The sequence below is a fragment of the Parambassis ranga genome, unplaced genomic scaffold (genome assembly GCF_900634625.1).
Source record: "Parambassis ranga unplaced genomic scaffold, fParRan2.1 scaffold_22_arrow_ctg1, whole genome shotgun sequence".
Taxonomy (NCBI): Eukaryota; Metazoa; Chordata; class Actinopteri; family Ambassidae; genus Parambassis; species Parambassis ranga.
The window spans coordinates 762,812-773,766 of record NW_021144778.1 but is presented as its reverse complement, the minus strand read 5'-3'; the positions used below and the strand labels follow the sequence as shown (position 1 = coordinate 773,766).

General features: G+C 42.6%; 3 non-coding genes across 3 annotated transcripts; 2 read left to right on the top strand and 1 right to left on the bottom strand.

Annotated features, from left to right (window-relative positions):
• The first annotated feature begins 4,305 nt into the window (after nt 1–4,305).
• Nucleotides 4,306–4,377, top strand: trnaq-uug (transfer RNA glutamine (anticodon UUG)). Its single transcript has one exon. It is a non-coding gene; the product is annotated as a tRNA-Gln (tRNA).
• Nucleotides 4,378–6,008: 1,631 nt separating this feature from the next.
• On the bottom strand, nt 6,009–6,100 carry trnar-ucu (transfer RNA arginine (anticodon UCU)). The gene is given in 2 exon segments: nt 6,009–6,044; nt 6,064–6,100. It is a non-coding gene; the product is annotated as a tRNA-Arg (tRNA).
• A 2,364-nt stretch (nt 6,101–8,464) lies between these two features.
• Nucleotides 8,465–8,536, top strand: trnap-ugg (transfer RNA proline (anticodon UGG)). The gene has a single exon. It is a non-coding gene; the product is annotated as a tRNA-Pro (tRNA).
• The last annotated feature ends 2,419 nt before the right edge of the window (nt 8,537–10,955 follow it).

Genomic DNA, 10,955 nt, shown 5'->3' with positions numbered 1-10,955 from the left:
TCTTTTCTACAAATCTGTTGACATCATCATGACACAGCACACAGTGAATCAAAATTCAGATACCGAAAACCGATGTGCAATAACATTAAGAAAACACAATCTAAAGTGTAAAGTGAGGACCTTTTGTCCATACATACATATCTGACACAAGAAAAAAAGATTCAAATGTTACATTTTATTTGGAAATTTCAGCTGCTCTTAAATATTTAAAATAATGAATTGAACAGTGACCCTGGTGTCACTGCAGGAGGACCGTGTGCACAACCTGCACTCAGTCAAAACAAACCTCATCAACGGTTTGTGTTACAACATTATTCTTCAGTGAGTAATTTTAAACGACCCACATGATGACACCCAAAAACAAACAGAGAAAAGGAAGCTAAACACGTCTGTGCCATTAAACATGTTAATAATAAGTTTCCTCACCTCCTCCAGTAAGGCTTTGTTTTCAGCGTTGAGCTCGGGGACAGCATAACGGCTACCCCACCCCACTTCAGCCAAAACTGGGTCGAGAACATCAGACATAGATTCCATTTTAACACCGCGCCTGACAAATGCTATGGAAAGCAACAACACAGTAATTCTCAGCAATATCTCTTGACTCCGGCTTTATACAGCGTCTCTCTGCCAGTTGCTAGGGCTCAGGTCTGTTGTCAGTCGCCCCTAGCAAACCCCCCGTTCGGCATGTCGCCACAAGGAGGCAGCGCAAGACCAGAAGTAATGCTTCCGGTCAGCTTGTAAAATACATTTAAGAAGTAATTTCATAGCGTGTCATATAACTTTGTTTTCTGCAGTTCAGGCTGTGGCAGATGAGATCAGTTGTTTTTCTGCTCTCTGGAGCTCCGCTTGGTATGAGATGGTCATAAATTCAGACTAAGGACAGCAGCACCTCTGACCTGATAAAAGCCAGATTCTATTCTATTCTAATGTCAGTATTGGAATGGCAATGTAATTTACATCTTTTATCCACTGTACTGTAGGCTATGTAGATTTAATGATATATATTCTGAAAAAATAGATGGAATTTGACACAGTTTGTTTCAGTGTGCTGGGTGTAATACTTTATCATGTGCTGCTTTTAGGTGGAGAAGGTGTCCAAAGCTTGCGGGTCGTTGTGCATGTGGGTCATAGCTATGGATCTTTACTCCAAAGAAAAAGAAAACGTGGTTAAAGCACAGGTCAGTCATAAAGAGTGCAGTTTATTATTACTGATACACATGCACATTTGCAATATTTCTTCACAGTCTGCTGTCTGTTCCTTTGTCACTTTGGCTATTCATCTGCCATGCACCGCTCTGTGTGACTGGTCTGCATACTCTTCTCCCGCTACCCTTACCTATGCAGGCAGAGCTGGATACAACCAAGAAAACACTAAGGGACAAGCAACAACAACTTAAGGAGATGGAGGATCAGATGAAGGACCTACAGGACCAGTTGGACAGCAGCATAAATGAGAAGGAAGATTTGGGTGAGGGCCATGTTTTAATGCTGTTACGTTGATATGATAAACCATACCTGGATGCAGTTCTAAAATCAGTTGATGCTTTAAAAATAGAACTTGTCTAAACTCTGTTCATTAAAATGTCTTTTTTTCCTTCCTCATAGTTAGCAAAATGGCTCTGACACAGGCTCGACTGGACAGAGCAGGGAAACTGACTTCTGCTCTGGGGGACAGCAGATACGCTGGGGAAAAAATGTTGCAAATCTTGAGCAGGACATCAACAGTGTTGTGGGAAATGTATGCATTGCAGCTGCCTGCATTGCCTACTATGGAGCCTTCACTTCCCACCATAGACAGCTGGTAGGTACAGTGTGATGGGATGGTTTAAAACCTTTAGGGCCTCTGTGATAAAGTGTGCAGCTGGTATGGCCAATGTGAGCCTGGTCTAGAGTTTTTTTTTTTTAGAAACATATTGTGAAAAAGCAGTAACAGCTAATACCATATACCCTGTTTACTCTTGTTCCCCAGTGGATTAAGCAGTGTCAGAAGCTAAACATACCCATCAGTTCCCCCTTCAGCCTGATCGACTTTCTGAGTGATCCATATGACATCCTCCAGTGGAACACTGAAGGGTTGCCCTGTGACACTGTATCTACAGAGAATGCAATCCTGGTAACCAAAGACCGTCGCTGGCCTCTTATGATCGACCCACAGGATCAGGTGGCGTAAATTAATTCAGAGGACATATGTATTCTATGAAAATAGAACCTCCTTTCAGACACAGTCAGAGACAAAGTCACAGACTGGCCTCCGCCCCAGCATACCTAACGCAACAATACCAAGCTTCCCTTCATACAGTAGAAAGGACACCAACCAGCTCGTTCAGCATTGCAAATTTGCACTAAATTAAGATATTTTCACTGCTTCTTTATTGTGTTTCCATGTCTGATCATGTTTCCTTGAATGCTGTAGGTAATACACTTGGCATCAGCAAGTGTGCACCAGAGACAGTTAGGTCACTATGGAGTCTTGGAATTCACATTCAACAAACCTTTGCTCACAAAATCCCAAACGGCTATCAACTATAATAGGTATTTATGTGCTTTCCAAGAAGCACACGTTTGGAATAAAAACAGTATCGCACACAAGAACCTTTGTGAATCCTTCTGCCATTGAAGCTACATATTGGGCAGTATAATGAACGCCTGGCATCAAACCATGTTTCTGCAGACATTAAATCACCTGCCAGCTACACCTGTGTGCAATGCCCTTTTGTTCAACACCAGCCAGGAGAGCAGAAGGACCCTGTGAATGCAAGGGTTTACTCCAGTGTTTATTCAAATCAGGGGTTGCATGGTGACTGTAACGGCCGAATAAGTCTGAGGAGCGTTTTTGTTAGACAGAAAAAACAAAGGCACTGATGATGCAGAGTGACATGACAGTTAAATCTTCATAAATTAATGAGTGTTTCATTAGAATTGTAGTGTGTGTGATCCTGGCTTCGATGAATGTAAAATGTGTCTTTTGGCATGTACATTTTTTTCTGTTTTCCAGAAATGTATTAAAGTTACAATCATCAATTTCACTGTGACTGAGTCTGGCCTGGAGGACCAACTGCTCAGGTAGACACAAGACAGATATTGAATTCTAACCAAACTTTAAGACTCACATTCACAACTTTACCCTTTTCCTTCTCTTTTCCCCCCTTTCTTCTCCTTTCTCTACCTCCAAAACCCTTGAAAATTACAATTACCCTGCAACTTGTTTCTCTCTTTAAAGTGATGTGGTGCGTCTTGAGAGTCCACATCTTGAGGAACAGAGCAATAAGCTGATTGTTCGCATCAACGCTGACCGCAATCAGCTGAAAGATATCGAGGACCGCATTGTTGAGCTTCTCTCTAACTCTAAGGGGAATATACTTGACAATGAGGAGCTCGTTCAGACTCTCCAGGAGTCAAAGGTGGGGATCTGGCAGAGATCATACGTGTCATCATTTTCAACTTTCTGATCGTTTTCCTAATTGTAATTGAAACTTTTTGTTGTTCTTGTTCTAGTTGTCATGCTCCTCTTTCACTTCTTTTTTCTGTTTTTTCTCCACTATCTCCAGGTGACATCAGAGGCCATAAAGCATCACCTGAAGGAGGCAGAGGGGGACTCCTTCCTTGTGTATCTTGGGGAGTCCACACAGGCGTGGAGTGGCTTCCCCAGGATACAGTCGGAAGTAGAGCTTGCGGTTGATGATTTGGTCTCAGTTCAAGAATGATTGCTGCTGGGAGTTTGAGCAGACAGCTGTTTACAGGGTCTAAGTTGGAATAAAGATTAATCCTGTAAATGCAAACATCCAATCTACTGAAGTTCAAAGATGTGGGCTCGTCCGGGATTTGAACACAGGACCTGTGAGGAACTGGAACCACTTCTTCATCTGAACCATGGGGATGCCAATTTATAACACCTGAAACCACCTCCACTGTCTGCACACACAGGAAGTTCACCCTGAATCAATGCTCTCTGTTTCAGTTAACCTGTCTGCACAGAATTATTCTCTGTAACAACATGTAGAGCCCGGATAGCTCAGGCTAATTTTCATATCTGTCCAATGAGAGACAATTATCAGAGGAGAGGTTCTGCTTCTCAGGAGGGTCACACCCTAATACAAGACCACTTCCTGTTATGCAACAAATAAACTTTATGATTCAATGTTGGGCTAATGCCACAGCCACAAAAAGACATTTCTCCCAGCTGCTAGACAGCAAGCCTTATCTAGACATGGAGGACAGCCTCCTCATGGAGGACAGTGATATGCAAAGTGTTCAGTCTTTGTCAAACGGCCGGGTAGAGGAGGAGAAGAAGACCCATGAGAAGCAGGTTCCATGGTGTAATGGTTAGCACTCTGGACTTTGACTCCAGTGATCTGAGTTCAAATCTCAGTGGAACCTTTAGTTTAGTTTGGACAGTAATACTGGTGTCCTTTCTGCTTTCTCTAAAAATTCAGGGCTCACTTTGCAGATTTCCAGTCAGCATGTTGTAACTGAATAACTATCAGAGTGTATCAGAAGGAGAAGTTACATAAAGATAGAATTTAAATCTCTCTCCTAAATGACACCTTAATCTGGGATTAATAATGAGTATAAAAGTAGCTGAAGACATAATTTAGTATTATAACACATACCTCCTTTATAGGGCTGTCTTGATAACTGCCTCTCATTTCCACCTGTTGTCTGTTCCATTTGCACAACAGCAGCTGAAACTGATCCACAATCAGTGTTGATCCTAACTGGACAGGCTGGTTTCACACAAGTGTGACTGACTTTTTGGGGCAATATTATAACAAATACTTATGAGACATTATATAAAAAGAAAGGTCAGTGCATCATGACTTTAGCTCCATTCAAAGCTTTAGGAGGCTTCATGGCCTCCATCACTCCATAAGACTGTTCCATCTGTTCTGCATCTCTGATATGTGCTGGGACGTGGTGGCTTGGATGTTTCACTGCAGCTCATCTAGTAATAATGTGTAACACATATATGAACATCAAGCTAATCATGTCATGCTAAACCGAGTCCTTGGAAGAGCAGAAGCTGTGAACAGACCTCATGGAGCAATGGTAGCACGTCTGAGTCCAGATCAGAAGGTTGCATGTTCAAATCATGTCAGGGTCACTGGTTTTATGTAATTTAGTCCTCTTTCTGTTCACACCAGGTCCACTAGAGCTCTCAGACTCCTCCACTGCACTGAAGTCTGGGTAGTTTTCACTTGAAGCAGAATGTCGGCTTTCTCCTGTGTTTTCTGGTTAAATTACTGCACATTCAGGGAAAACAGAGTTAGAGTTAAATAGAGCAAAAAATCCTGAGTCATCGATCTGCATTCGTTTAGAGGGCCGAAAGGGAGCAAGTGTGAAAACACCCTAAATTTTAATCTTAAGTGGGACCAACACTCCCCCGAGTAGCTTCTTCAGTTCTGCAGTGACAATTCCTTCCTTCCTGATGTGATGTTGCTCCTTCTTCTTCTCCTCTGAGCTGGTCGGTACAGTTTGAGCTCTGTGCTGCAGCCATTGCGACAGCCATCGCACCTCAGAGTGATCCAGCAGTGCCTCATGTTCAGCAGCATACAGTGAGCAGCTTTAATCTCTGGATTGACAGACTTTATCTGCACAGTAACTTGCAGAACAGAAAGTCTTCCAAAATATCTCCTTTCCAGGGATAGCACACCAAAACTATCAACTGAGCAGCACTGGAGATGCTCTGCTCTGTTGATTCATCCAACTGAAAGGAACATTTCTTACATGATCGCAGTCTATCCAGCAGCTGTGCCTGAATGTCAGCTGAGAGATCTTCTGTTCTCCTCCTCACCATGTCATTTGAAAAAGGTACAACTTTCAGTTTATTAGCTGCCTCTGTGCCAAGCAAAAGCTCACACCAGTCAGATCTCTGTCCACCTGTACGGTCACAAATCCGGGGGCAGAGACGCTGTTTTCCGGGATGTCTGGGTGCAGTCCTTTTTTTCTAGCTCTGGACAGGAGCTGTATCCACCCTGAAGGACGGCGCCACAGGAAGTTAAAAGGCACTTTGACTCTGGTGGGACTCGAACCCACAACCTTTAAATCACTTCTCCTGTGTTTATCTAGAAGTCCAATGCGCTATCCATTGTGCCACAGAGCCACAAAGCAGTTCATTTGTTTGTCCTAGAATGAAAGGCAGAAATCCGGAATAAGCAGCAGCATTCCAGAATAGTCAACAGAATTCCGGAATTATACGTAGAATTCAGGAGTAACAGTCAGTATTCTGGCAAGTCAGCAGTCCAGAAGGGAAGGCAACATCAGCAGTGGCTCAGTGGTAGAGCAGGGTTGTGTGTCCTTGACCCACATTGCCTCCAGTGCTGGTCATTGTATGACACTGCTTGGCAGCAGCCTTAAGCAATTTCCCTTTTTTTACACTTACACAAGTTTTTAGTTACATGTTATATATGGAGTGAAGAGTAACGCAATTTCAATTCTCTGTATGTCCAGCACATATAGCAGATTTGACAATAAAGCTGACTTTGAATTAAAACAAGTGAGTTGTAAAAAAAAATTCACCCCCCATACAATTGACACTAGAAGAGAACCTATCATTTGAGACCAGAATGTTTTTTTGTACCAGGCTGTAAACATGTTCATTTCTGCTGTGAAGTTGGACATTTTAACATGGGAGTCTATGGGTAATAACACACGTGAATTACAATTTTTCACACATGTCGTAAACATTCCAGACTAGTGGTTAAGACCTTCAAAACTCAGTGTGTAACATTGTTGGTAAAAACTGTTTGCTTTGGCATGTTTGTAGAGAAGATTGAAGTAAGGCGTCTGGACTTGTAGAGTTTTCCTGAAGAGGTTTCGCTGCTCATCCAAGCAGCTTCATCAGTTGTTGATCTGTTGGTGGGGAAACATGGTTTATATGTGGTTGCAGACCTCAGTGGGTGGTCTGGATAAAACTCACAAACAATAGCACTAAATGTTTCCATAGTTACCTGTGATGGCTGCCTGTGCCAGGTGTGTCTAATGACTGGCTAACGACTATGAGACTGCTGGTAGACAGCCCATTGTTCTTGCTGTTAGCATGTGACTTGGAGTGAAACTTCCTGGGAATGGATGAAATAACTGCTTTGTATGTGGTAGAAAGATGAGGCCACCACCTCGAGAAGGTTTTACCAGCTTAACATAGATGGCTTCCTTGACTTCCTCTCTGTCTAAAATGTGAACATTGTTGTCCTCAAAGGAGTGTCCTTTGTCTTTGAGGTGGAGGTGAACAGCTGAGTCTTGTCCTGAGGAGGTGGCTCTCCTGTGCTGAGCCATTCTTCTGTGGAGTGGTTGTTTAGTTTCTCCAATGTACAGATCAGAGCATTCCTCACTGCACTGGACTGCATATATGATATTGCTGTGTTTCTCCCTGGGAGTTTTATCCTTTGGGTGTACCAGTTTCTGTCTCAGGATTGTCCTGCAGTGGAGACTGCAACCTTAACACAGCGCCTTGGACGAAAAGCAGACTTGCAGAATGAAAGGCAGCATTTCGGAATGAAAAGCATTCCAGAATGAAATTCAAATTTCCGGAATGAAAGGCAGTAATCCAGAATAAGTGGCAGCATTCCAGAATAGACATCAGTATTCTGGAATGATAGGCAGAATTCCCGAATAACACTGTATAGTGGAACAGAAGTCAGCAAGACATCATTCTGGAATGAAAAGCATCCCAGAATGGAAGAAAGCATTCCCAAATGAAAGGCAGAAATCTAGAATGAGAGCATCCTGGAATAGACATCCATCCACCCACTCCAGAATGATAGGCAGGATCCTGGAATGGTAGACAAAATTCTGGGATTAAACCCCTAACCCAACAGCGGCCTGTGATGTCATGGAAGCGTGCGTTCCAAAATGGAAGGCAACATTCCAGGACAAAAGTCAGCTAACAGAATGAAAAGCAGATTTGCGGAATGAAAGACACCATTCCAGAATGAAAAGCAGTCCATAATGAAAGACAAAATTTTGGAATGAAATGCAGAAATCCAGAATAAACAGTAGCATTCCAGTATAGACATCAGTATTCCGGAATGATAGGCAGAATTCCCGAATAACATCATAACATCATTTAATCAATAGGGCTCGACCGATTAGCTCGATCCCCATACGGCCAATCTGTGTTTTCATTGTTGAAGCGTGGACATGCCTGTTTCACTTACTGTGTGCTGGTTGGTACATTGGACTCAAGGATTGGTTTTTGAAGACACTCCTCCAAGTGGTGTCTTCAGTTCTGCTACTATTCTGGTTGGGAATCTGAGTTTTATGTGTTCAGGATCTCTGTGGGTGGATCTTGCAGGAAATCAGGCTTTTAATCTGAGGGCCCAGGGTTCAAGTCCCTCTTCAGGAGCAACACTATATATTCCTAACCAGAAATCTTTGTACATATCTTAACCAATGTCAAACTAAGAAAAACATGTGCTTTGTGTTGTTCTTCCACCAACTGAAACATGAAAAGCAAGAAGTCACATGTGGCTCGTTGGTCTAGGGGTATGATTCTCGCTTTGGGTGCGAGAGGTCCCGGGTTCAAATCCCGGACGAGCCCTGATGTGTAACTTTATTTCATTGGAGACAACTCCTTGTTGTTGACTCTTTACAGTTCCTCTCTAAACTACCACACAGCTTTACAAAGCTAACAAAGTTCTATTCTATTCAGACTCATCCCAATCCAGAGCAGTTGTTCCACAGTAACACCTGCAGGAGGACGTCATCACCCAGTATGTGACCTGCTCTGTGAGCTGTAAGGTCTTATACAGACAGGTGTGTGTCTGTCCTCATCAAGTCCAATCAGTATCATCAAAGACAGCTGGACTCAGATGAAGGTTAGAACCATCTGAAGGACGATCAGAAGAAATGGACACACCTGAGTTCAATATATGAGAGTCACAGCAAAGGCTCTGATACTTAGGACCATGTCATATTTCACTTTGTCTTTTTAATACATCTGCAAACATGTCAACAACTCTGTGTGTTTCTGTCAGTATGGGGAGCTGTGTGGACATTAATGAGGAAAAATGAACTTCAATGATTTTAGCAAATGGCTGCAATATAACAAAGTGAAACATTTAAGGGGGTCTGAATACTTCCTGCACCCACTGTACACATAACAAATGAATGTGACTGAAACAACAGCTCTGTGTGTAATATAAATATACAAACTAATGTGATTTGATCAGAACATTTTAAAAGACAGTGATGATCTGTTCTTATTGTCTAAACAGGAACAGTTGAAGCACAGCTTGCAGCCCCTGTATCTCAGGCTTCTCAGCTTCTCTTCAGATGTTTGGACGTTTCTGCTGGAACCTCTCATTTAATGACTCACATTTAGAACTTCTGACTTTATGGGGAGGAGGGATTGATTTTGGAACGAGGAGGCTGCAGCCTGCGATTCCACCACTAGATGTCAGCATTGCACAGCATTGGTGGTTCAGTTCAGATTGAGAGAATGCAAAGAGTGTGCAAAGCTGTCATCAAAGCAAAAGCTGGCTGCTTGGAAGAATGTCAAACATCAAACATATTCTGCTTGGTTTAACACTGTTTGTTCACTACATCATTCCACATGTGTTCCTTCATAGCTCTGATGTCTTCAGGATGAAGCTACAATGTAGAAAGTCATAAAAACAAAGACAAACCACTGAGTGACTTTTGACTGGTACATTTAAAATGTCATCATATGTCCTAACCAGCAGGGGGAGCACTGATCATAAACTCTCTGTTATTGTCATGTGTTTTTATGGACGATGATGCTGACTGTTGTTTTCTTGCTTCTCTCTGTAAACCAGCTACACCAGTATTACTGTCTTAAGTTGGAATGTTTATGACACCATCAAGTGATGATCCTGTGTCAGGACCTTAAAATCTGTCTGATTAATATGTGTTCACAGCTTCGAGCGAAAATACGCTGCAAAACTTGAAAGAGGTCACAGCTTTTGCCTTAGACATAAGCATCTTGACAAACTTTGACAAACATTGAAGGCCAGTTTTTGGAGTAGTTGTTTGGTTTCTCCATTGTACAGATCAGAGCATGCCTCACTGCACTGGACTGCATATATCCAGGGGTGGACTGCATGTTTCCAGGGGTGGACTGCATGTGTCCAGGGGTGGACTGCAAATATCCAAGGGTGGCAGTAACTGATTACAAATACTCAAGTTACTGTAATTAAGTAGTTTTTCTGGGTACTTGTACTTTATTCTTAAGCCAGCACTTTTACTTGTACTTAAGTACAAATGTAACAAAATAATGTACTTTTACTATTTACTTACTGTCAGCCATTTTGTGTCTGTTAAAACAGTGGGTGTTGTGGCTAACAAAATCTAAACCGGTAGATAATTAGCTGCCCCTTTGTAATAATATTGACACTTTTTCTGCTAATTGCATTATGTAATTGTTGATCACAATGAGAGGGTAACAGGAGTACAGGATTACTAATGAATTTTGAGTTCATTCGGATTTACAGCTGTATCATTCTGCACCAGATGAAGCACATGATCTGAATCAGGTTGTGTCAGAGAAAGGCTGAAACCCTGCAGCACCTGTTTCTGACTGCTCTGAGCACGCTGCCTTCTTCTCCAGTCTGCTCTCCAGTGATGTTGCTCCTTCTTCTTTCCCTCTGATTGAGCTCTGTGCTGCAGCCATTGCGACAGCCATCGCACCTCAGAGTGATCCAGCAGTGCCTCATGTTCAGCAGCATACAGTGAGCTTTAATCTCTGGATTGACAGACTTTATCTGCGCAATAACTTGCAGAACAGAAAGTCTTCCAAAATATCTCACCAGTCAGATCTCTGTCCACCTGTACGGTCACAAAGCCAGGGGCAGTGACGCTGTTTTCCGGGATGTCTGAGTGCAGTCCTTTTTTTCTAGCTCTCAGGACAGGAGCTGTATCCACCCTGAAGGACGGCGCCACAGGAAGTTAAAAGGCACTATGACTCTGGTGGGACTCGAACCCACAACCTTTGAATCACT